The sequence below is a fragment of the Trichomycterus rosablanca genome, chromosome 21 (genome assembly GCF_030014385.1).
Source record: "Trichomycterus rosablanca isolate fTriRos1 chromosome 21, fTriRos1.hap1, whole genome shotgun sequence".
Classification (NCBI taxonomy): domain Eukaryota; kingdom Metazoa; phylum Chordata; class Actinopteri; order Siluriformes; family Trichomycteridae; genus Trichomycterus; species Trichomycterus rosablanca.
In genome coordinates, this window is record NC_086008.1 from 11,253,102 (window position 1) to 11,280,381 (window position 27,280).

The following is a 27,280-nucleotide window of genomic DNA, read 5'->3' on the forward strand; positions in this document are numbered from 1 at the left end:
GGGCCTTGCTCAAGGGCCCAACAGCAACAACCTGGCAGTGATGGGGCTTGAACCAGTTACCTTCTGATTACGTCCAGTACCTTAACCACTAAGCTAACTTAGCATGTTATAATACTATAGCTCAAAATTTACCATGGCACCTGTACAAATCTTGGTATAACATTTACCATTCAATATAAAATGTTTAACATCTGATTGTTTGCCATGCAGGATGTTACAAAGTGATGGTGTGTCTGTTTATAACAGAGGTCTTTTCATAGATAAACATAGATGTTTGCTAGTGTACAGCTTAGTTGTCAGCCATGTATTGTATAAGTGTTTAATTTGGTAAAAATCTGGTAACACTGGGAAGACCGCTGAATTTCATCACAGTATGGGCCAGGCCTTCAGACCTGCATTATGATATTATGATATATGATGTTATTATTAAGAATGACAAAAGGTATTGTCTTTTTGCTCATGAGAAATTTAAAGAATCCACAATAAATATATATTATCTTACTTTTAGTGAACTGGTAGCAGGAGCTTCCTCACCTTTGGTCTACTTTAGCGGGATCTGCATCAACAACTGAATTGGAATCTTTTGTGGTCGCCATCCATTGACCTTTTCACTTTCATGTCCATTCTTCAAGACCCAGCGTAGGCTATGGGACATCACAGGAAATATCACAAATGCCTGTAGCCTGTATATTTTCCTGTACCATCATATGTAATTATGTTTTACTCTTCTCAATTCAATGCAACAGAACCCCCCTGTAGGCCTAGGGGGCTTCGAGAACCACTGGTGTATGTCACACATGCACTTGCAGTCAAGAATATGGTGAAGACTTTTCTAAAGGACACATCTCTGTGGACCTCTGTGGATCCGCTTTTTTACATCCTGTATTGTTAATTGCTAAATTGTGTCATGTAGAACACCTGAGTACTTTTTTATTTGTGGATTATCATTTGACAAGACATGTATAACTTGTAAAAAAAAAAAGGAGACACAGGCAGCTTGTTACTTTGCACACATTTACTTTATTACATCATTTCATTTTCAACTACCACTTCATCAGGGTCATGGTCATTGTGGGTCTGGTTTTCCTGTACTCACTGGGCACCAGTCCATTGCTGGATCTCAGCCACCCCATCTTCTCAGACACAGCCAATCCTGTCTGTATGTAGACATCCAACCGGCCAATATTATCACCAAAGGTTCTAACCCTGGAGCCCAGCAATAGTGGGTTGGAGTAATTTACAGCTGTGCCAACCAAGCACCCCAAATTGTACTGCTTTCCGGTCATTTTTAACCTAATACAAGTTCCTAAATGGGTTGTTATTCTATATGGGGTGTAACATATAAGCATAGTAGTACCAATGTAGTGCACAAACATAAACAAGAATGCAATATTACAGCTTTAATATAAACTGCATTGTTTGTCATTTCATTTTCAAATACCACCCCATCCTCCCCAGGTATAGCCAATCCTGTCTGTATGTAGACACTCAACCAGACAATAGCATCACATAATGGCATAGTAGTACCAATGTAGTGCACAACCAAACAAATATATATGTTGGTCCGATCCAACAAACTAGCTACTGTAGCTCAAATTGCTGGTTCTGATAGAAAGATGTCAGAATACACAGTGCATCACAGTTTGTTGCGTTTGGGTCAATGTGCCCATGCTGACCCCTGTCCACTGCCAAAAGCGTCAACAATGGGCATGTGCGCATGGACCACGGAGCAATGGAAGAAGGTGGTCTGGTCTGATGAATCATGTTTTCTTGATGGCTGTGGCCTCTTTCAGCAGGATAACGCGCCCTGCCACAAAGCAAAAATGGTTCAGGAATGGTTTGAGGAGCACAACAATGACGAGTTTGAGGTGTTGACTTGGCCTCCAAATTCCCCAGATCTCAATCCAGCCGAGCATCTGTGGGATGTGCTGGACAAACAAGTCAGATCCATGGAGGCCTCACCTCTCAACTTACAGGAGTTAAAGAATCTGCTGCTAACATCTTGGTGCCAGATACCACAGCACACCTTCAGGGGTCTAGTGGAGTCCATGCCTTAATGGGTCAGGGCTGTTTTGGCAGCAAAAGATCATAATGGTCATAATGTTATGCTTAATTGGTGTATTTACATACTTATATACATTTTTCCTAACCAGACCATTCACAACCTGCACTGTGCTTCCATGATATGTTTATGAGTTTAGGTTGAAAGGGAAGCACAGCTATTTGGATGTCATGTTTAATAGGGCAAACTGAAGGGTCAGATGTGACAAAACAGAGTTGACTGCTCTCTTGTGGTGAAACCGAATGCCACATGGTCCTCAGATCTTCAGTTTATTCCAGTTTTTTTTCCCAAATCACAATAAAAAAATATATACATATAAATGAATAAATATAAGTTAGACATAAATGGATGAATAAAATGCTTAGCCAAATTTGCTTTATTTTTTAAGATGAATTGATTAATTTTGTAGTTTTATAGAGGGCTCATCAGAAAGACTATTAATAAAAGTGGTAATTGTGGTGGTGGTGCTGGTAGTGGTACTATGTTTAATAAGAAGTTACAAATAAATGTAGTCTTAAATATAATTTTTATGGACATGCTTGCTGCGATCAATCATCCATATGATGCACTATATTATATATATATATATATTATGGCAAGCCAAACAGGAAATATATAGCAAACACTGATATATATGGAATGAAACTGATATATATAGAATGAAAATAGATATATATGGAATGAAAAATATAAATCAGTTTTAATTATATATATCAATTTACATGTTATATATGTCAAGTTTCATTTTATATATATCAGTTTTCATTTTATATATATATATATATCAAGTTTCATTTTATACATATCGAGTTTTATATATATATATATATTTCAGTTTTCATTCCATATATATCAGTTTTTATTTTATATATATCGAGTTTCATTCCACATATATATATATACTGTATATATATATATATATATATATATATATATATATATATATATATATATATATATATATATATATACAGGGGTTGGACAAAATAACTGAAACACCTGTCATTTTAGTGTGGTAGGTTTCATGGCTAAATTGGACCAGTCTGGTGGCCAATCTTCATTAATTGCACATCGCACCAGTAAGAGCAGAGTGTGAAGTTTTGCTCAAAATATTGCAATGCACACAACATTATGGGTGACATACCAGAGTTCAAAAGAGGACAAATTGTTGGTGCACGTGTTGCTGGCGCATCTGTGACCAAGACAGCAAGTCTTTGTGATGTATCAAGAGCCACGGTATCCAGGGTAATGTCAGCATACCACCAAGAAGGACAAACCACATCCAACAGGATTAACTGTGGACGCAAGAAGAAGCTGTCTGAAAGGGATGTTCGGGTGCTAACCCGGATTGTATCCAAAAAACATAAAACCACGGCTGCCCAAATCACGGCAGAATTAAATGTGCACCTCAACTCTCCTGTTTCCACCAGAGCTGTCCGTCGGGAGCTCCACAGGGTCAATATACATGGCCGGGCTGCTAAAGCCAAACCTTTGGTCACTCTTGCCAATGCCAAACGTCGGTTTCAATGGTGCAAGGAGCGCAAATCTTGGGCTGTGGACAATGTGAAACATGTATTGTTCTCTGATGAGTCCACCTTTACTGTTTTCCCCACATCCGGGAGAGTTACGGTGTGGAGAAGCCCCAAAGAAGCGTACCACCCAGACTGTTGCATGCCCAGAGTGAAGCATGGGGGTGGATCAGTGATGGTTTGGGCTGCCATATCATGGCATTCCCTTGGCCCAATACTTGTGCTAGATGGGCGCGTCACTGCCAGGACTACCGAACCATTCTGGAGGACCATGTGCATCCAATGGCGGTGCCGTGTATCAGGATGACAATGCACCAATACACACAGCAAGACTGGTGAAAGATTGGTTTGATGAACATGAAAGTGAAGTTGAACATCTCCCATGGCCTGCACAGTCACCAGATCTAAATATTATTGAGCCACTTTGGGGTGTTTTGGAGAAGCGAGTCAGGAAACGTTTTCCTCCACCAGCATCACGTAGTGACCTGGCCACTATCCTGCAAGAAGAATGGCTTAAAATCCCTCTGACCACTGTGCAGGACTTGTATATGCCCTTTCCAAGACGAATTGACGCTGTATTGGCCGCAAAAGGAGGCCCTACACCATACTAATAAATGATTGTGGTCTAAAACCAGGTGTTTCAGTTATTTTGTCCAACCCCTGTTGATATACAGTGGGGGAAATAAGTATTTGATCCCCTGCTGATTTTGTAAGTTTACCCCCTTACAAAGACTTGAACAGTCTATAATTTTTATGGAGGTTTTATTTTAACAGAGACAGAATATCAACAAAAAATCCAGAAAAAAAACATTAAATAAAAGTTATAAATTAATTTGTATTTAATTAAGGGAAATAAGTATTTGATCCCCTACCAACCAGCAAGAATTCTGACCCCCACAGACCGGTTATGTGCCCATGAGGCACACAAATTAGTCCTGTCCCTGTCAAGTCAAGTCAAGTCAAGTCAACTTTATTTATAGAGCACTTTAAAAACAACAACAGCTGTGACAAAGTGCTGTACATAGATAATTATAAAACATAAAACAAACACTAGAAACAATGAGAAGTCTCATGCTGGATTGAAAGCCAAGGAATAAAAATGGGTTTTAAGACTAGTTTTAAAAATAGCCAGTGAAGAGGCCTGTCTAATATGGAGTGGTAGGTTGTTCCATAATTTAGGGGCAGCGATTGAAAAAGCTCTATCCCCTCTGAGCTTACGTTTTGACCTTGGTACCTCCAGGAGCAGCTGATCAGCTGACCTGAGGCACCGAGCAGAAGTGTGGGGATGGAGCAGTTCAGCGAGGTAAGGCGGGGCAAGTCCATTTAAAGATTTAAAAACAAACAACAGAATCTTAAAATGTACTCTGAAATGCACGGGCAGCCAATGGAGGGAGGCCAGAATGGGGGTTATATGCTCTCTCTTACGTGATCCCATTAAAAGTCGGGCCGCAGCATTTTGCACTAACTGGAGACGTTTGAGGGAGGACTGGCTGACTCCAAAATAAAGTGCATTACAGTAGTCCAGCCGAGATGTGATGAAGGCATGGATCACTGTTTGAAAGTGCTCATGTAAAAGGATTGACTTCACCTTTGCCAGCTGCCTCAAATGGAAAAAGCTGGATTTGACTACTGCACCAATTTGACGGTCCAATTTAAAATCACTGTCCATCTTAAAACCCAAGTTAGAGATTGTATGCTTCACATGCTGTGTCAAAGGGCCCAAATCAACAGGAGGGGCTTCACAGGAACCACTGGGACCAAACACCATCACTTCTGTTTTCTTTTCATTGAAATTCAGAAAATTTAAGGCCATCCAGGCTTTAATGTCATTAAGACATAACAGAAGTGGCTTAATAGAGAAAGCATCTTTCTTCTTCAGCGGGACATATATCTGACTGTCATCAGCGTAGCAATGAAATGAGATGCCATGCTTTCTCAAAATGGAGCCCAGTGGAAGCAGATAAAGTGAGAAGAGGAGGGGTCCTAAAATTGAGCCCTGTGGAACCCCATACGGCAGGGGAGCTGGGGAGGAGTCTGAACCAGCAAAACTCACACACAAAGTTCTGTCCGTCAGATAGGACCTAAACCATTCCAAAGCACTACCACAAATGCCCACTAGGTGCTGCAACCGGCAGACTAAAATGTTATGATCTACCGTGTCAAAAGCCGCGGTTAGATCCAACAGGACAAGGATCACATGGTCACCAGAATCATTGGCCAGGAGGATGTCATTGAAAACCCTAAGCAACGCTGACTCTGTGCTGTGCAGGGTTTTAAAACCAGACTGAAAGACCTCCAGGATATTATGCTCATCCAGAAAAACTTTCAGCTGAGCATAAACAACTTTCTCCAAGATCTTTGAAATAAAGGGCAGCTTGGAAATAGGCCTATAATTAGCCAATACCGTGTGGTCAAGGCCAGGTTTCTTAAGCAGGGGTTGCACTACAGCATGTTTAAAACTCACAGGAACAACACCAGAGGATAGACTCCTGTTAATAATGGCCAGAACCTGTTGCCCTATACTATGAAAAATCTCTTTAAAAAAGTGAGGAGGCATATCGTCACAGGGAGAACCAGAAGGCTTTAAATGGCCTACCACATCCTCCAAGTGCGACAGAGTCACCGGCTCAAAACTATCAAACACAGTCAGGCAAGGGACAGAGTCAGAGGGGTCGAAGGCAGGAGCTGTGGTAGGAGCTCGTGCTGCGACAATCTTGTCAATAAAAAAGTGCAGAAAGTTATCACACATTTCAGGGGATGCTTCTGAACAGATGGGCTGAGGGGCCTTAAGAACAGAGTCAATGGTTTTAAATAACACCCGTGGATTATGACAATTTGCCATGATAATATTTGACAAATATTTTCTTTTGGCTTCTTTGATAGTGTTCTGGTAAGAACGCCAGCAATCTTTTAAGATTTGAAATGAAACCTGCAGCTTGTCCTTCTTCCATTTGCGCTCAGCTTTGCGACACTCCCGCTTTGCTGCACGAGTTCTGTCATTAAGCCAGGGCTCGGGTTTAACTTTCGGCTGTATGGTTCTTAATGGGGCCACTGAGTCCAGTATGGTTCTGCAAGAGACATCAAACCAGGAGCTGAGCTCCCCCGTATCAACAGAGGCTGAGTCAGGAGGGGGACAAAGCTGATCGAAAGCAGCAGAGAATTGACCAGCAGTGAGGGGGTTAACACTCCGACAAAGCCGAGCAGGAACGCAAGATTTAACTGCAGCACAGGATAAAACAACATCGAATAAAACAGGCATGTGATCAGAAATCCCACTGTCACAGATCTCTAAATTTGACACAGACAAACCATGAGAAAGAACAAGGTCTAAGGTATGACCATGTTTATGTGTGGGACCGGACACATACTGCACTAAATTAAAAGAGTCAATGATGTTTAAAAATTCCCTCACCAGCGGTTTATCAGGACAACATACATGAATGTTAAAATCCCCGACAATAAGGATGCGATCATAATTTGGCATAAGTCCAGCCAGGAAATCAGAAAAGTCATTCACAAAGTCCTTATTGTATTTAGGGGGTCGGTAGATGACAGCGCACAGCACCAGGTCAGCGCGACCCACCTCAAATAAGGTGACTTCAAAACTGGAGAAAGAAGATGATACAGCGTGCTGTTTACATTTAAAGTCATTTTTAAACACAGCCGCCGTTCCTCCTCCCCGGCCTGACGTCCGCGGTGAATTAAAATAATTACAGCCAGCCGGTAAAAGTTCAACAAGAGCGCTGTACTCACCGGCACCAATCCAAGTCTCAGTGTATAAAAGACTCCTGTCACAGAATCAGTTTCTTCCATTCAAATCTCTCGACCACCATGGGCAAGACCAAAGAGCTATCAAAGGACGTCAGGGACAAGATTGTAGACCTGCACAAGGCTGGAATGGGCTACAAGACCATCAGCAAGAGGCTTGGTGAGAAAGAGACCACTGTTGGTGCGATCATTCGAAAATGGAAGAAATACAAGATCACAGTTAATCGCCCTCGCTCTGGAGCTCCATGCAAGATCTCACCTGGTGGGGTAAGAATGATTCTGAGAAAGGTGAGGTCAGTCCAGGATTACACGGGAGGAGCTTGTCAATGATCTCAAGGGAGCTGGGAGCAGAGAAATGCTGGATATGACCCCAAGAACACCATCCCCACCGGGCATTTCTTTGCCTCCAAACACGGCGAGTGGAGTTGATGCCAAAGAGCTCAATTTTGGTCTCATCTGACCATATCACATTCTCCCAAGCTTTCTCTGAATCATTCAGATGTTCATTGGCAAACTTCAGACGGGCCTGTACATGAGCCTTCTTAAGCAAAGGGACTTTGCGGGCACTGCAGGATCTCAATCCATTATGGTGAAGTGTGTTACTAATGGTTTTCTTGGTGACTGTGCTCCCAGCTCCCTTGAGATCATTGACAAGCTCCTCCCGTGTAATCCTGGACTGACCTCACCTTTCTCAGAATCATTCTTACCCCACCAGGTGAGATCTTGCATGGAGCTCCAGAGTGAGGGCGATTGACTGTGATCTTGTATTTCTTCCATTTTCGAATGATCGCACCAACAGTGATCTCTTTCTCACCAAGCTTCTTGCTGATGGTCTTGTAGCCCATTCCAGCCTTGTGCAGGTCTACAATCTTGTCCCTGACGTCCTTTGATAGCTCTTTGGTCTTGCCCATGGTGGTCGAGAGATTTGAATGGAAGAAACTGATTCTGTGACAGGAGTCTTTTATACAGGGATATACATTTTTTGTTGATATTCTGTCTCTCTCTGTTAAAATAAACCTTCCATAAAAATTATAGACTGTTCAAGTCTTTGTAAGGGGGTAAACTTACAAAATCAGCAGGGGATCAAATACTTATTTCCTCCACTGTATATATATATATATATATATATATATATATACAGTCTATATATACGTATATATATATTATTAAATGATATTTTGTATGATTTGTTATTAGCTAATAAACAAAACATTAAGTAACTTAAACCATATAAGCATCTAATTACCTTTGGTCAGTGGTGTATTACCCTCCCGAGCTTATTCAACCCCTGGTGGCCTTTTAATTCGTCCCTCGAGTCTTTCATTTAAGCACTGGCCAGTCGTCCAAGGGCAACTGGGGTCAGCAGCCCATCATTTGCAACCCTCAAGGGACTCGAAGATTCCATCAGTGCACCAGTGTTTCAGTCTGCGTGTGATCAAAGTAAAACTACGATTGTGCCCTTTGTGAATAAAAATATATGGCTTCTCTGAAATGGAATTGCGTAATATAAGCGAGGACCTAAGATGACCGGGATAATTTCTTGCTGCTCGTAAAGTAAGAGGGAAATGTATTTGTTCCGGAATGATACTTTAGCATGAGCGGAGTGAGAAAATTGAGCCACTTGTCAATCGAAGTCTACAAAGAAGATAATAATTTCTTTATGTCCATTAGAGTGAATATAGCAAATTAGGTTTAGAAATACCCCTTGATTTTAGGGGGTGGGGTGTATTATTTGTTAAAGAGAAATGCCTATTAGCTATTAAAAGCTGCCATCATTTATCTCCAAATATGCGTCTGTAAATTGTGACATTATCTGAGCCGAACAGAAAGGATATTAGAATGAGAAAAGAAGCTAGGATGTATTCAGGATGCATACATTACTGCTACAATGTGTGTCTAGGAAAAAAGAAATAAACCCTTAGTCACTGTTGAAAGAGCGGCCTCAGATTTACTTCCTCCTTCGTTGGCATCTCAGACTGTTTGCCATGTTGGTCTTGTTGCCGCTGGAGACGCCGGCTTCTTCACGATGCATGCCATGTGTCGCACGGTATCCCAGCGTGCTGCGGGATCTGCGGCCTCGTAAGTCACCGCTGAAGGTGAGAGGTGCAGTGTGACCCCGGGATGCCATCCTGAGAAAGAGAAAAGATAAATAAATAAATGGAGTGTTTTATGTTAGCGTGTCCCTCTGCGAGGGGTGCGAGGTACGGTTTTAAGAAGGGTACGAGAGTAATGTGAATGCTTTGTGCGGGAGGGTCCTCCTCATTTCACTAAAGCAAGCCCATTTAGCAAACGCCGTACCATTGTTACCTAGCAACAGTTTAATTAAAATGGCATCAGCGACCTGGGAGTCTTTTTCTCCAAAAGCAGCATCTTTCTTTTTTTTTTCTTTTGATGCATACATGAACAGCATATTTATGTAGTCACTCTCACTCCCACCCCCAATTTTTTATGTATTATTTATTTTTATTCATGGTTCCTATTAACAGAATTTGTTTCATGTTTGTTCAGTCAGTAAAGAATGCGTGTATCCGAAATACAAATGTCACTTAGGTCTCAGGTTTAAATAGAAATTCATTCATTTATTGTTTGTTATACCACAGCTTTATCCTGGTCATGGTCGTGGTGGGTGCAATTCACTGGTCGAAAAATAGAAAACACAATGGACAGGCCGCCAGTCCATCACAGGTATAAATTAAAATGATTAATTAAATCTAATGTGGATGTACCATTCGTTTGGTTCATTTTTTCCTCAGTCTCTTCAATCTGCAGAATTACATTGATATCAAGTGTTGGCACAGATTGTCATTTTCTATTGGTTAAAAAAAACCTTAACAAATACATTGAATTTAGTACATTTATTCAGTTTAACACAATGGAAATGTTCTTGCCTATTTTCACACTGAACATGGTCTTAAAACATACATATGAAAAATTGTTATGAGCAGAAAAATGTTGGTATAAGAGGCAACCTTAGTATCATAGTACCACCAACACCCTGGACTACACACTGAACCTATTATTTATTCTTTATCATTTGCAATGTTAATACCACCAACACCCTGGACTACACACTGAACCTATTATTTATTCTTTATCATTTGCAATGTTAATACCACCAACACCCTGGACTACACATTGGACCTATTATTTATTCTTTATCATTTGCAATGTTAATACCACCAACACCCTGGACTACACACTGGACCTATTATTTACTATTTATCATTTGCACCGTTAATACCAACAACACCCTGGACTACACACCGGACCTATTATTTATTATTTATCATTTGCACCATTAATACCACAAACACCCTGGACTACACACTGGACCTATTATTTACTATTTATCATTTGCACCGTTAATACCACCAACACCCTGGACTACACACTGGACTGTTATTATTATTTATAATTTGCACCGTTAATACCAACAACACCCCGGACTACACACTGGACCTATTATTTATTATTTATTCTTTATCATTTGCACCGTTAATACCATCAACACCCCGGACTACACACTGGACTGTTATTATTAGTTATCCTTTGCACCGTTAATACCACCAACACCCTGGAATACACACTGGACCTATTATTCATTATTTATTCTTTATCATTTGCACCATTAATACCATCAACACCCTGGACTACACACTGGACCTTTTATTTATTCCTTATAAATTGCACCGTTAATACCATCAACACCCCAGACTATACACTGGACTGTTATTATTCTTTATCATTTGCACCTGAACTTTACACAACTGTCATTCATACTGTATATATGTATAGTTATATATGTATATAGCAGCGTCTTTATATAGTTATATTTACAGTTGTATAGTTACTATTTACATATATTTTATTATTATTACTGTTATTATTATAATACATACCTAACTAATCTTTTATTATTATTACTGTTATTATTATAATACATACCTAACTAATCTTTTATTATTATTACTGTTATTATTATAATACATACCTAACTAATCTTTTATTATTATTACTGTTATTATTATAATACATACCTAAATAGTCCCATTTTTATTCATATGCTTATTACTATAATACATACCTAACTAATCCCATGTTTATTCATATGCTTATTATTATTATTGCTATTATGTATATAGTACTATGTACATAGATGTAATTTAATATATGTAAATAGCTATAGTTATAACTATAAATTAATATTAATCATAGATGTATAAGTTTACTGGTATTGCCTTTGTTGCTCTATCTATCTATCTATCTATCTATCTATCTATCTATCTATCTATCTATCTATCTATCTATCTATCTATCTATCTATCTATCTATCTATCTATCTATCTATCTATCTATCTATCTAAATTGAGAATAACGTCAATAAAAATAATTTTTATAATGAACTGTATGGACCATTTCTGAAAAATAAACATTTTAAGCAATTGTAGTACTTGCGATATACAGTATAACTCTCCTTATACATGATATTTATTAATATACATTATTGCAAGATGATAATATATATATATATAATTCTATTATAATAGTCTACTATAGCAACTACACTGTCTTTTTATACAATTCTGTATAAAATTACAATATCTTTGTTCTATAACAGTATATTTATATGACATTTTTATATATGACATTTAGGTGTTATGTTTAAATCAATTACAGTACTATTTATTTTAATGCAAATACCATTTTCTAATAACTTTTTCTACTTCATTAAAGCACTATTTCTATTTTTATAAATACCTGTACACATGATCAATGTTCATACAGGCTTTAAAACCTGTTTATAGTGTTTACAATAGATTACACTGTTATTATAATTCTGTTATATTATGATATAATTTTAATAAAGGTCAGCTGTAATACTCTTTAAAATTGTATTTTAATAATTTGTGTTCAATTTGTTGTTTTTAGTCATGAAAATGCAATTTTTTAGTTTACAGACAATACACCACTGACTATATCAGTCCAATAATGCTTTATGCTATATATACGTAGATATATTTATATATGTAGATACATACGTGTGTATGTATCTACGTATCTATACATATTATTGGACTGTTGGGTTATTAAGCATTATGGATTAACTGGATGGATGGATGGATAGATGGATGGATGCATGCTGAAGCGTCACCTTCAACTAATTAACAAAACACAACAATATAAGCTGTGTGACAACCTTGACTCACGGTGAAGGTTATTGCTGAGGCCTGCAGCACCACGGTTATGACAATTTTATTATTTAAATCAAACAAATTAGTTCACTAAAATAAACACATACACAAACAAACATACAAATATGATTTCAGACATGTATTTTAAACATGTACCTATCAGAGAGTCATCAAAACCATATTTTCACCAAATCCCTTTATTCCCAAAACAGCCAATCTAAATGTGAGACGGAAATTGAAGACAAAGCCTGTGTAATGTGAAAATAATTGATTTCATTATTGCAACGTCTCCCCCTTAAAAGTTCTTCATGGAGTGTCACTTTTAACAAATTGACACGAGGATACGCGCCGCCACCGGCTGCTCTTTGTCCTAAAAAGGTGATGAAGGAGAATTTTAGATCAGGCGGTTGGAACAATGGAGCCTAATCTTAACTATTTCTCTCGAGACCTTTTTTTTTCTGTGCTGCAAATGAGTTGGTGCTTTCAATTTGGTTTCTGTCAATTTGAAGCTTTGCAAAATACACGGCAGTTTCGAGGTCGCTGCATTAGTGCATTTCTGTTTAACTGTTTATTTTTCTATTAATAATTATTTCTATAATATTATTATAGATAATATATTATTTCTATATAAAAAAGTGGCAAAATAATTATTTTCATGTATTATTATTCATGTTTTATATTCATGCATTATTATTCATGTATTATTATTTTTATGTAAAAAAAAATACTCAGTAAAAGGGTGTAAACAAAATCTCAAAGACAAATATAATAAGAAGGCAGCTCAGCTAATACTGAAATCAGACATTTGTCTATGCCGTGTTTAGGGCTAGGTTAAAGGTGCTGGTTGGTTCTGGGATCAGCCCTGATCAGTCTGGGTCTGTTTCTCCGGACATTCTTCTCCAGCCTCATAACGCCCGCAACGATCGCGGTATGTCCTTCATGCTTGTGCCAGACAATAGGCAGAGCCCGAGGCCATATGCTGAGCCTCTTGATGCAGGTCCGTCTGCACGGTCATCGGTGGGAAAAGGGCTTTTCTCTGCTGGAACAGACGACAGAGGTCACAAGGGTCTACTAAAATCAGACTCTGGGGTATTGTTGTTGAGCCACTAACAAAACTGTCTACTTACCAAACTGTGGGACGAGGTTTGATTAACATGAGAAAATGTGTGAGTTACGATTATTAGGTCTGTCCAAGAACTAAGGGTTTGCCTTTACAAAATCACAAGCCTGATTTTTTTCTTTGGCACTGTTCTAAATTCTCAATAGTCTGGACCAGAATTACACAAATAAATTATTGAGGGGGAGTTCTAATATTTCACCTTTCATTTATTATTATTTTTTTAAATCTAGGAGAACCAACTGCTTTTAATATATTAACAAAACAAAAGCATTGTAATCTTTTTAATTATTATTTTCTTTATGCATTTTCTCCCCTTTTTCTCCCTTTTTAGAGCATCCAGTTGCCCGATTGCATCATGCTTCCTCTCCACCAATGCCGATCCCTGCTCTAATTGAGGAGAACGAAGCTAACCCACCCCCCTCTGACATGTGGGCAGCATGCCATATGCATCTTATCACCTACACTTTGACGAGTGCAGTAAAGCACAGCGTTGTGTATGGAGAGACACACCCTAAGAGTACTCTTTTCTCATCTCTGTGCAGGCGCCATCAATCAGCCAGCAGAGGTTGTAATTGCACCAGTCATGAGAGAGAGACCCCATCCAGCTTAGTCCCGCCCATATCTGAACAACAGGCCAATCGATGCCAATCGATGTATTCGAGATCCCAGCTCTGGTTCCAGCGTGTGTTTTTACCACTGTGCCACCTGAGCGGCCCAAAAGCATTGTAATCTTTAAAAGCACTCTTATATATACAATTTTTCCAGATCTCCCAGGTATAGAGGTGCAATGGCTTTCTCTTCAGCACACCTCACATATTTTAATAGGGTTTACTTAAGGGGGCTTGAATCACCATAGAAAAAGCTTAATTTTACGCTCAACCAGTATATCTTTATGTTGATTGTCTGAATTTTCTATGGCTTAGACAGCACACAAGTTTTAGATGATCGTCTTTTCTGGAATATTCAACCATGACCCACTTTAGCTTCTAAGCAGAGACTCAATGCAATGTATACTAAGATTCACAATGTGGAGATACAACCCCAAATCTTGTCGGTACATTTGTCAGACAGTAGCTGCATCTATAAGTTTAAACTCTACTATGCAAAGAGGAAGCCGTGTACAATAACATCTAAGATATTAATAAGATAATATTAATAAGATATTAAATCTTCTGTTGTTTTACCCTGAGGTGGTTCTGACGGAAACCTCTGACGTTTACCCTCTCGAGGTTAAAGACTGCAAGTCGAGACTGCAGTGCCAACAATGCTGCTCCTGCTAGATGGGATGGAAACCTGGCATTGCACCATAAATGTCCAGAACTTACAACAGACTTTATTGTGTTTGTATGATTTGTTTAAATCCTATTTATTTAAAGTAAATCCAGGCAACCCAAGAAGGATGGGTCCCTGCTGAGTCTGGTTCCTTTCAAGGTTTCTTCCTGTAATTTTAAGGGAGTGTTTCCTTGCCACTGTTGCCCTCGGTTTGCTCAATAGGGGTTTAAAGTTGCTTTGAGACAATGTCCATTGTCCATCATACAGCTGTACTTTGTGAGTTTACAATGATTAACTATAGTCCATTTGTATTAAAATGTGGTGAAACTGGTCCATCACCCAAATAGCATCAGGTCAGTGAGGGTCCTCTGGAGATCCCTTTCCATCGATGGATCAATTAGGGTAGGTGTAGCTCATAAAATGGCCAGTGAATGTACATACAAGAAAGGTGTTCCCAATTAAACTCTCATCAAGACTAGAATACATTTTTTATATTTTTTATATTTTGGCATTAAGCAGACACTTTTATCCAAAGTGACTTACAGTCTAAGCAATTGAGGGTTAAGGGCCTTGCTCAAGGGTCTAACAGTGGCAACCTCGCAGTGGTGGGGTTTAAACCAGTGACCTTCTGCTCACTAGTCCAGTACCTTGTACTATAGGATGTAAATTTATAATCCAGCTTTTTTGGAAGCTGGGGGTCAGAGCACAGGGTGCAGCCCTGGGCCTTGCTCAAGGGCCCAACAGTGGCTGCATGGCAGAGCTGGCCTTAAAACTTCCAGTCTTCGGATTAATAGCCCAGACTTTATCCACTAGGCTACCTCTGTCCATACACATGTCAAAATCTTGTAATAAACGCTCCCAGGAGAGGGGTGTTGGCTGTTATGGTTGCAAGGGATTTTAATGCCAATGGTCAGGTGTCCACACACTTTTGGCTGAAGTGTGTATGTCTGGATCTGCCTATGTTCTAGCCATTTTAAACAGACTTCATGTTCAAATAGGAAGCACGAATAAACCTAGAAAAAAAACCTGAAGATGTGGTGGGAAATTCTTTGTTATAAAAAATAGCACAACCTGCATATAAAGCATATAATTAATATAAAGCATTAAATATACACTGATCAGCCATAACATTAAAACCACCTGCTTGTTTCTACACTCACTGTCTATTTTATTGGCTTCACTTACCATATAGAAGCACTTTACCATATAGAAGCACTGAGAATAGTCCACCAACCAAAAATATCCAGCCAACAGCGTCCTGTGACCACTGATAAGGGTCTAGAAGATGACCAACTCAAACAGCAGCAATAGATGAGCGATCGTCTCTGACCTCACATCTACAAGGTGGACCAACTAGGTAGGAGTGTCTAAAAGAGTGGACAGTGAGTGAACACGATATTTAAAAACTCCAGCAGCGCTGCTGTGTCTGATCCAATCATACCAGCACAACACACACTAACACACCACCACATCATCCACCACCTAAATAATACCTGCTTTGTGGTGGTCCTGTGGGGGTCCTGACCATTGAAGAACAGCATAAAAGGGGGCTAAAAAAGTATGTAGAGAAACAGATGGACTACAGTCAGTAATTGTAGAGCTACAAAGTGCTTCTATATGGTAAGTGGAGCTGATAAAATGGACAGTGAGTGTAGAAACAAGGAGGTGGTTTTATTGTTATGGCTGATCGGTGTATGAACTGCTATAAATGATTTAAATTCAAGAAAATATATGTAGTTCCAAAAGTAATGAAGAGTTAATACATCAAATTAAAAACAAAATTACATACAGTTTTATTCTAATGAAAATTAAATCACACCAGGTAGGTGGAGTTTGTCCTTCGTAGCTAATATCAGCTAAATTCTAATTATCAGTCCTGTGTGAGAACTATGTGATTCTTTACATGGACTGATTTCGAGTGAGAACCAGCTGGCTGAATTCATTTATTAGTGAAACGGTCTCCACACGGCATGACTCACCATGCCAACCAAACCCAAAATGAATTTTATAATTTACCCTCCGTGCATAATAATACTGACACTGTGATACCCACCAAACCTAAAACTGAATGACTTCTGGCGTCCCAAGAATGTAATATTGACAAATAAATAAACCATATCCTGTGTACCAATAGTGTTTTTATATAATGAAAATTAACAAACACAATAGCACATTGCTCAAAACGCTCCTACGGACTGGATCCTAAGAAACCAGTTGTGGTGTGTGATTTATAGCTGATAATTATCAGACCTTTCTGAGAACTGGGGGACTGAGAAGTGGTGATTTGGGATGAAAGCAAAATGGTAGAATTAATTTAGCAGTGCTAATTGTTTGGAACGCCAGCCAGACATAAAATTTCCTTAAAAAAATCCTTCAGTTTAATTATCCTTCCTGTCTATTTACTGACTTCTGTACTGAAAACATGATTATTATAGGCTGTTTGATTAATACGAGTCTTTGTATAGCAGAGAAAACCACCTCCTTGTTTCTACACTCACTGTCCATTTTATCAGCTCCACTTACTACATAGAAGCACTGTGTAGTTCTACAATTACTGACTGTAGTCCATCTGTTTTTCTACATACTTTTTAGACCCCTTTTATGCTGTTCTTCAATGGTCAGGACTCCCACAGGACCACTACAGAGCAGGTATTATTTGGGTGGTGGATCATTCTCAGCACTGCAGTGACACTGACATGGTGGTGGTGTGTTAGTATATGTTATGCAGGTATGAGTGGATCAGACACAGTAATGCTGATGGAGTTTTTAAACACCTCACTGTCAGTGCTGGACTGAGAATAGTCCACTAACCAAAAATCCAAAAATATCCAGCCAACAGCGCCCCGTGGGCAGCATCCTGTGACCACTGATGAAGGTCTAGAAGATGACCAACTCAAACAGCAGCAATAGATGAGCGATCGTCTCTGACTTTACATCTGCAAGGTGGACCAACTAAGTAGGAGTGTTTAATAGAGTGGACAGTGAGTGGACACGGTATTTAAAAACTTCAGCAGCGCTGCTGTGTCTGATCCACTCATACCAGCACAACAGACACTAACACGCCACCACCATGTCCACCTGAACATTGCAGAACAGGGTGAAAGCAGGCTACAAAGATATGTAGAGAAACAGATGGACTACAGTTAGTAATTGTAGAACTACAAAGTGCTTCTATATGGAAAGTGGAGCTGATTAAATGGACAGTGAGTTTAGAAACAATGAGCTGGTTTTAATGTTATGGCTGATTGGTGTATAACAATACATAAGCAAGATATTTAATGTTTACTACACTCATCTGGAATCATTTTGAAATCGGAGACATTAACTGTTCCAGATGTGATTTTTATTCATATTTTTTTCAGGGCTACAGTCTGGACAGGCTAGTCTAGCACTCGCACTCTTACTATGAAGCTGCACTGAATCGTCTTGCTGAAAACGACATTGGCTGCTTCAAATTGAGGATGTAAACCTTGACATTATTGATGTCTTTAAAAAAGTTGCCCATGCCATTGGCACTGATGCACCCCATATCATGTCAGACACTGGATTTTAAATGTTAGGTAAGAAACTGGGCGGTCCTTTTTCTTTTAGCCTGGAAAACACAATGCCCATTGTTTTGGTACAGGCTTCCTCTTTGCATAGGGGAGTTTAAACTTGCATTTATAGATGCAGCAACTTAGTGTGTTTAAAGACAAGGGTTTTCCAAAGCATTACCAAACCCATGTGGTTATTTAAATTTCAAAAAAGCATGGAAATTTTAATGCATTGCCATCTGTGGGATCAAATGTGGCATTAAATATAGGTTTTTGACCTTTCACTTGAGTGAATTTACATGCATTTATGTTCGTCCAGTGGCATTTCATTAATGCTCTTTTTATACTCTATCTTGACAGCATCACCTGTTCTGATGTGTTGTTCTTGATTTATTTTAACATTAGGAGCAAAAATAGTCTAAAATTGCACTTCACAGCAAAAAATAGTCTAAAGTTAGATGAGCACTGTCTAGTTGTTTGGAATGTGTTGAAGGCATCAAATTGAAACAGAAATATCTTTTCTTTGTGCTTATTCAGTTTAATGCATGCAAAACCCCGTTTGCAAAGCACTGCATTATGTTTCATTTGCATTTTACCTACTGTTTGATTTGTTTAGTTTTTTTTGGAATTGGGTTTGAGAGTTAACACATTCTCTAAAGGAAAAATACCTAAGTCTAAATTGTTTGCAGTGTTGTATACACAGTTTATATTAATTTGCTAAATTGACTATATTAAAAATATTATCTTTTTCACCATATTTAAAAAAATTTTGCATATTTATAAATATGTGCAGAACTGTGTTACCTATATAAGGTGTGTTCACTTTTTTTAGATTAACACTGTATCAAAATGAAATATTTTAATAAGGGGTGTTTAAATATGTGAAACTTTAATGTGAGTCTAGGGTAAGAGAGAGTTTTCCATAGTAATTGTTTAGTCATATTAAACATATATATATATACACTTATATATATAAGTGTATATATATATACACTTATATATATATATATACACTTATCAGCCATAACATTAAAACCACCTTCTTGTTTCTACACTCACTGTCCATTTTATCAGCTCCACTTACCATATAGAAGCACTTTGTAGTTATACAATTACTGACTGTAGTCCATCTACTTTTCCACATACCTTTTTAGCCTGCTTTTACCGTGTTCTTCAATGGTCAGGACCCCCACAGGACCACCACAGAGTAGGTATTATTTAGATGGTGGTTGATTCTCAGCACTGCAGTGACAATGACTGACTATATTTATATCTCTGCTGCTATAAAAACCCTACGCTGCTAACTGTACTGTATATCAGAATATGCTTTTCTACCTCACGTACCATTTACCCAGTACCATGTACTGACCGACACTTGTCTCTAGTCTTGTCTCCCTTAATTACTTTTTAGATTAGGAATGTCTTTTTGTATTTATTTTTTAGGCCTTTTTGTATTTATTGTACTGTTGTCTTTCTGCACTGTGTACTGTATTGTCCTGCACTATTTATTCTATGTTGCACCCTGGTCCTGGAGGAACATTGTTTCGTTTCAATATGTACTTGTATATAGCTGAAATGACAACAAAGCCTCTCTTGACTCTTGACTTGACATGGTGGTGGTGTGTTAGTGTGTGTTGTGCTGGTATGAGTGGATAAGACACAGCAGTGCTGCTGGAGTTTTTAAACACCTCACTGTCACTGCTGGACTGAGAATAGTGCACCAACCAAAAACATCCAGCCAACAGTGCCCTGTGGGCAGCGTCATGTGACCACTGATGAAGGTCTAGAAGATGACCAACTCAAACAGCAGCAATAGATGAGCGATCGTCTCTGACTTTACATCTACAAGGTGGACCAACCAGGTAGGAGTGTCTAATAAAGTGGACTGTGAGTGGACACGGTATTTAAAAACTTCAGCAGCACTGCTGTGTCTGATCCACTCATACCAGCACAACACACACTAACACACCACCACCATGTCAGTGTCAGTAAATGTAAGGAACACTGCATTTTTATTTTATTTGCATTTCCCATACTGTCCCAACTTTTTCTGATTTGGGGTTGTACATAGTGTGATGAACCTGGGTGAGCACATGCTTCCAATTTAGAATGAGCAAACTGGTTACATTATTTTGTCTTCTTATTATAGATCCCACCACAAAATCTACAACAAATATATATATATATATATATATATATATATATATATATTATGGCAAGGCAAGCCAAACAGGACATATATAGCAAACACTGATATATAAGGAATGAAAACCGATATATATAAAATGAAACTGATATATATAGAATAAAAACAGATATATATGGAATGAAAACTGATATATGTAAAATAAAACTTGATAAATATGGAATCAATACTGATATATATATTTTATATATATCAGTTTTCATTCCATATATATCATTTTTTATTTTATATATATCAGTTTTCATATATCATTTTTTATTATATATATATATATATATATATATATATATATATATATATATATATATCGAGTTTCATTCCATATATATCAGTGTTTGCTATATATTTCCTGTTTGGCTTGCCTTAATATATATAGATTACCAATAAAATACATGAATAAGCACAGCAACACGCTGCCTAAAAACCAAGTGATACATGAGAAATATGTGATGTTTTCTTCAGAGGGTTTCCTCACCCATCCCCCACGTTCCTCACCCTGATTACTATGCATATAACCCTCTAACCATGGCACGCATTAATTAGCGTGAAGATAACTAGAGGCTCCCTTCATTCACAGGCATGGTATCTTTCATTACCATGACAGTGGCCATACATTCACTCCTCCGTGCTATCCCGGGGCCCCTGATTTAAAAAGGACCCCTCAGCTAGAAATTTTAAGTCTCCTTTATCTCTGAGCTTGTATGGCTTTGACTGGCAGAACACAAGCTAACCTGGAATTACCTGTTTACCTCATTTCGAGCCCACCAACACTATGGAATAGTATAAATCTCATTCTCGTATGCCCCCCCCCCCCCCCCCCCCCCCCCCCCAGGCTTGTCATTGTAAGATGCCTGTATAGATATGGCTAATAACCGAAGAAACGGGTCAGCATTCGACTCCTCTTTTCAACGTCTACACGGAGCTTCAAAATGGCCTCCCTGTTATAAATCCACTCCTTTTAAGAGCTTTATACATTCCTCAAATGGAGTCTGGCTATATTTCTCACAGCCTTCCCCCACACTTTGGGAAAGATCCCGACCTCTGTACCTGATTGTGATCCTGCGACGCTAGCTCAGCTCAACGGGGCATTGCTCTAATTTCAAGGTAAAATATCTCATTAGCCCCGGCCCTTGAAAGATGCCCGGGACCGTCTCGTATTCAGTTACGCATTCCCTTTGAATAAAGTGCAAGCGACAGAAAGAGAGGCAGACTGAGGCGAGAGTGGATCCTTTTTTTTACCTGAGAGTAAAGGAGAAAGAAGGCCTGCTGAGGTCTCGGTAATTTCAGCATGGCTCGAGGATAAAAAGCTTTCTAAACAGAATAAGGCAGGACCTGTAAGGGTTTGAATTCTAGTACAGATGTGGAATGGATAGCGTGATATTTTTAATGCCTATGTCATGGTTATTAGAGTTAACAACAAATAATGGTATTAAACATGTTAAGAAACTATCATTTGGTGATAAAATTACAACTACAGATATTGAAACACTATTAAAGTACATTTCAAAATTAATGTACATTTGAATTCTTATTTGCTGCATTTTTGTGACTTGAATTGTAGTTTAGTGTGAACTAAGCCCACTAATAAAAATAATTGGTCTATTCCAGAGATGCTTTAAAGCTATTGGATGCTTCTTAAGACAATAAAATGCACTTAAAATATCTTACAATATGTTTTAGTGAATGTAGTCAAGTCTACTCAAGTCAATTTTATTTATATGGCACGTTTTACAATAGACATTGTCTAACCAACTTTACAGAATCCAGGACCAACAGACCAAAAACCCCTGCTGAGCAAGCCAAGGGTGACAGTGGCAGGAAAAACTCCCTTAAAATTACAGGAAGAAATCTTGAGAGGGGCCAGTCTCAGCAGGGACCCCCATCCTCCTTGGGTGGATTTAAGTATGCCATATGACACTAAAAGTGTAACCATTTTAATGTAAGCTTCACGAACAAATGAAATATAGTGCAGAACAGGGGCGTTCAGGTGGCGCAGCGGGATAATCCACTAGCTCACCAGCTCCTGGGTTCTAATCTCGGGTGTGCTTCCGGTCACCTGGGCTCCTTCTAGCAGGCACAATTGGCTTCCGGTCTGCTGGGTGGGAAAGACCGGACCAAGGGATGGGGTTATCAACGCTGTGTAAGGTCCTTGGTTGCCCAGATCGGGGTGTGGCTCTCCGTACGCGAAGCCAACCTCATACGCAAATCCACCGTAGTATGGGTGAATAAGAAGAGATTGATAGGACTGTGCACATTTGTCAGGTGTGTGTGTCAGGCAAATATACACCCTCCTTGGACACCGTTGGGGTCCCCAGCAGCAGGTTGGCTGTGCTAAATTGGGAGAAAAAAGGGGGTAAGACACTCGTCTGTTGGATCGGACCACACGGACCAGCCTTCGCTCCCCACGTGCATCAATGAGCCTTGGCCGCCCGTGACTCTGTCGCCGATTTACCACTGTTCCTTCATTGGACCACTTTTGATAGATACTGACCACTGCAGACCGGGAACACCCCACAAGAGCTGCAGTTTTGGAGATGCTCTGACCCAGTCGTCTAGCCATCACAATTTGGCCCTCGTCAAACTCGCTCAAATCCTTATGCTTGTTCATTTTTCTGCTTCTAACACATCAACTTTGAGGATAAAATGTTCACTTGCTGCTTAATATATCCCACCCACTAACAGGTGCCGTGATGAAGAGATAATCAGTGTTATTCACTTAGCCTGTCAGTGGTCATAATGTTATGCATGAGCAGTGTACATTGTATAGATAAGGTAATGTCAGACACATTGGCTATTAATATAAACTACTTCAACCGAACTGATCTATCTTAGGTTGGAGAACAATAAAAATAGTTTCATAGGTTTTATTCTGTATTCAGAGCTAAAACCACTGGACTAAAATAAAAACAAATGATAAACTATTAAAGCTTCTCAAAAATAAAATCAAACCTGCATTTCAAATGTAAATAATAATAATAATAAAAATCTAATCTATAATGCACGGTCAGCGTCTGTTTTTTTTTTTTTTTTTGGGTGACGTTTAGAGCAAAGCACTTGTCAGCGAGCAGCAATACTACAGTTGTTTACTGCTTTTTAATGATCCGTCTCTCAGAACATGAGCGCTGGGAGAAATGAGACTCTTCTAATGAGGACTCACTCGGAGCAAGGGCCAGAAAAGGTTTGACAAGGCCGGGGCGGGAACACGGCACAGCGGGTTCAAAGCCCTATAGAGAGGAGAAGCTCTTCTCCGTGCGCACAGTCACTTATTAACTCTGATTACTGCATGCACAAACGGCAAGGGAGGAAGAAGGTTTTCCATGTTGGCTCTGAAGTGTGATGGGTATGACTCACTTTACACGTGAGACGACATCCGATTGGACCATGTCTTCGCGAGGTCTCCTACGGACAAATCAGCGGCTCGCGACCGTGCGCCAATTAGTCATTCCTAATATCACCTCTCTACCAAGAATATTTGAAAAATCTGCTGAACAAAGCCCTAAAAGCATGTTTATTCTCTCTATTAAATGGTAAAATTGCATTGCTATTGATGATGGGTGAGTTAAATGAATAAAGGTGTACATATATGGACAGAATTTTTGATATATTGAAATGTTTAATATACTGTTCAAAATACACTGCCTGGCCAAAAAAAAGGTCACCACCTGGATTTAACTAAGCAAATAGGTAAGAGCCTCCCATTGGATAATTACTGCATGGGTGATTATGTTTCAGCTGGCAACAAGTTATTTAACCCTAACTGATGCAGTGTGGAAAGACACATCCTGTGGTCATGGAAAAGATGTTAATCTGTTTCAGAAGGGTCAAATGATTGGCATGCATCAAGCAGAGAAAACATCTGAGATTTCTGAAACTACTAAAATCAGGTTAAGAACTGTCCAACGCATTATTAAAAAGTGGAAGGACAGTGGGGAAACATTATCTTCGAGGAAGGAATGTGGTCGGAAAAAAAATGTTGAATGATCGTGATCGGCGATCACTTAAACGTTTGGTGAAATCAAATCGTAGAAAAACTACATAGAACTCAGGGAAATGTTTAATAGTGAAAGTAATGTGAAGGGAACTCAAGGGATTGGGACTAAACAGCTGTGTAGCCTTAAGAAAACCACTTGTCAGTGAGGCTAACTGGCAAAAACGGCTTCAATTTGGTAGGGAGCATAAAGATTGGACTCTGGAGCAATGGAAGAAGGTCATGTGGTCTGATGAGTCCAGATTTACATTGTTCCAGAGTGTTAGTAACAATAATAGTAATGTAACATAACAAATTCAAAATCAAAGAAGGGTCAACTCCACATTAATGCCAATGGATTTGGACTGGTCAGGTGTCCACAGTTTTTTAAGCCAAAGAGTGTATGTCCAAACCTTAAAGCTTTGCAGCTTCTTTTGTTCTTGCTGTTAATAAATAAATAGATAAATAAATATTTTATAGGCAAATCCAATCATTGGTGCTACTTACAATATTATTACAATAATTTGTGTTGATTGGACGTTTGCACCCATCAATTTAGTCTACAATGCACAACTGACATTATAATATTTTGCATGTTGCCTGGGAGAATATTGCCAGGGAAGTCCCAAAATTTATAAGTGCAAGTTATGACAGATTTAATAAATAGTAAAGAATGCGACGCTCAGGTGACACAGCAGTAAAAGTACGCTAGTACACCAGAGTTGGGGTTTCAAATACATCGTATCGAATCTCAGCTCTGCCTTCCGACTGGTCTGAATGGCTGCATGAACAACGATTGGCTGTTGTTCATAGGGTTAGGGGTAAAAAAGTCAGATCATAGGTCCTCATAAATGGTGCGACTGCGGCCCCTGCTGGCTGACTGATGGCGCCTGCACCGGGCTGAGGAATAATGCTGATGGGGTGTGACCCTCCGTACACAGTGCCCGCCGGTGTATGAACTCGACTCGTGCAGGTGAAAAATGCAGTCTGTACTGACTGTACGTGCCGGAGGGGGCGTATGTCAGTTGAGTGGCATCCTCAGTTAGCGGTGAAGGGTCGAATCAGTATAGAGAAAGGACGCAATCAGGGTAATTGGACACGACTAGATTAGGGGAGAAAATTGGGGGAAAATGTGGGAAAAATAGAAAATTCAATAAAAAGAAAAAAAATAGTAAAAAATGCCATAAAAGGTTAGGAAAAACATCCTTTAAACAAAATATAAACAAATAAATAAATTGTAGCCCAATGGTCCTAAAGATTTTATGGATTAAAAAAAAAAAATGCCACATTTCTTGGCAGTTATTAAATTACACTCATAAATTGAATGATAAAATAAATAGAAGCTATAATACACAGCACAACCTACGTTATTGGTTGAATGTAAACCTAGAACATCCAGCGACCGTCTCAAATACAAACATTCTTGTCTATGTTTTGACCTCCCCTCTCTGTGTCCACAGAATCGGTGTGAGTTTTCCAAACTCAGTTACAGTACCTGAGTCGTGTTTTTAGCTGCTTTAGACTTCAACATATTGGCCATTTTGACAAACCGATTGCTAACTGAATTGCTGTAGGACTGCTATTGTAACAGACTTTTCTGTGGTGTAGTGTGCTGACAATGTTTGATGTATGTGTTTAAATAGTAAGTCCATTTTGTCCCTTTTTGAATTCCTTAAAAAAGTGTTCTTCTCTACACATGTGATCATCTCTTTGTAGTGCTCTCAATAGTTTGTCCATGTTCTTTAGCGTCTTCATGCAAACTCTGAAGACGCTCGGTTACACTAGGACTGCCTCATAGTGCAAATTAACCAGTAAACGTGAGGCACTTGAATTAATGAAAAATATTAAATCGCTAAACGCAAACCTTACATTTTGAATTTCACAGCAAATTGCATATTACACGGGAAACGGCTCATTTTATGGTCCATGACGTGATTACTATACAGCACTATAGAGAAGGAATTTAGGTACTATAGAGTACATTTAGTCTTACGATTTCTTGAGATCCCAGGATTCCAGACCTTACTTGTGTCTATAGTGCCTTTTCTAAAAGTTGATCTGTTGTCACAGTCAACATTTCCATTTGTAACCGACAAACATTGCCGCTCAGGTGGCGCAGCGGTAAAACACGCTAGCACACCTGAGCTGACATTTCGAACTCATTGCTGGAGCCTATCCCAGCTTTTCAATGGGCGCAAGGCACACAGTAACACTCTGGACTGGATGCCAGTCCATCGCAGGGCAGACACACATACACACACACACACACATTCACTTATAGGGCAATTGTCTCCAATTAACCTGACTGCATTTTTTTGGACTGTGGGAGGAAACCGGAGCTCCCGGAGGAAACCCACACAAACATGGGGAGAACATGCAAACTCCGCACAGAAAGGACCTGGACCACCCCGCTTGGGGATCGAACCCAGGACCTTCTTGCTGTGAGGCGACAGTGCTACCCACTAAGCCCTCGGCAAAACTTGATAAGGTTAATCTATTTACATGAATATTCACATGGTGTAAATGTTAACACATTGTCGACATTGGTGGTTTTTAAATCTTAATAAAACTACGTAATAAAAAAGAAATAGAATGGAATCAAGTGCATCTGTGTTTTACAAAAGGCCATCA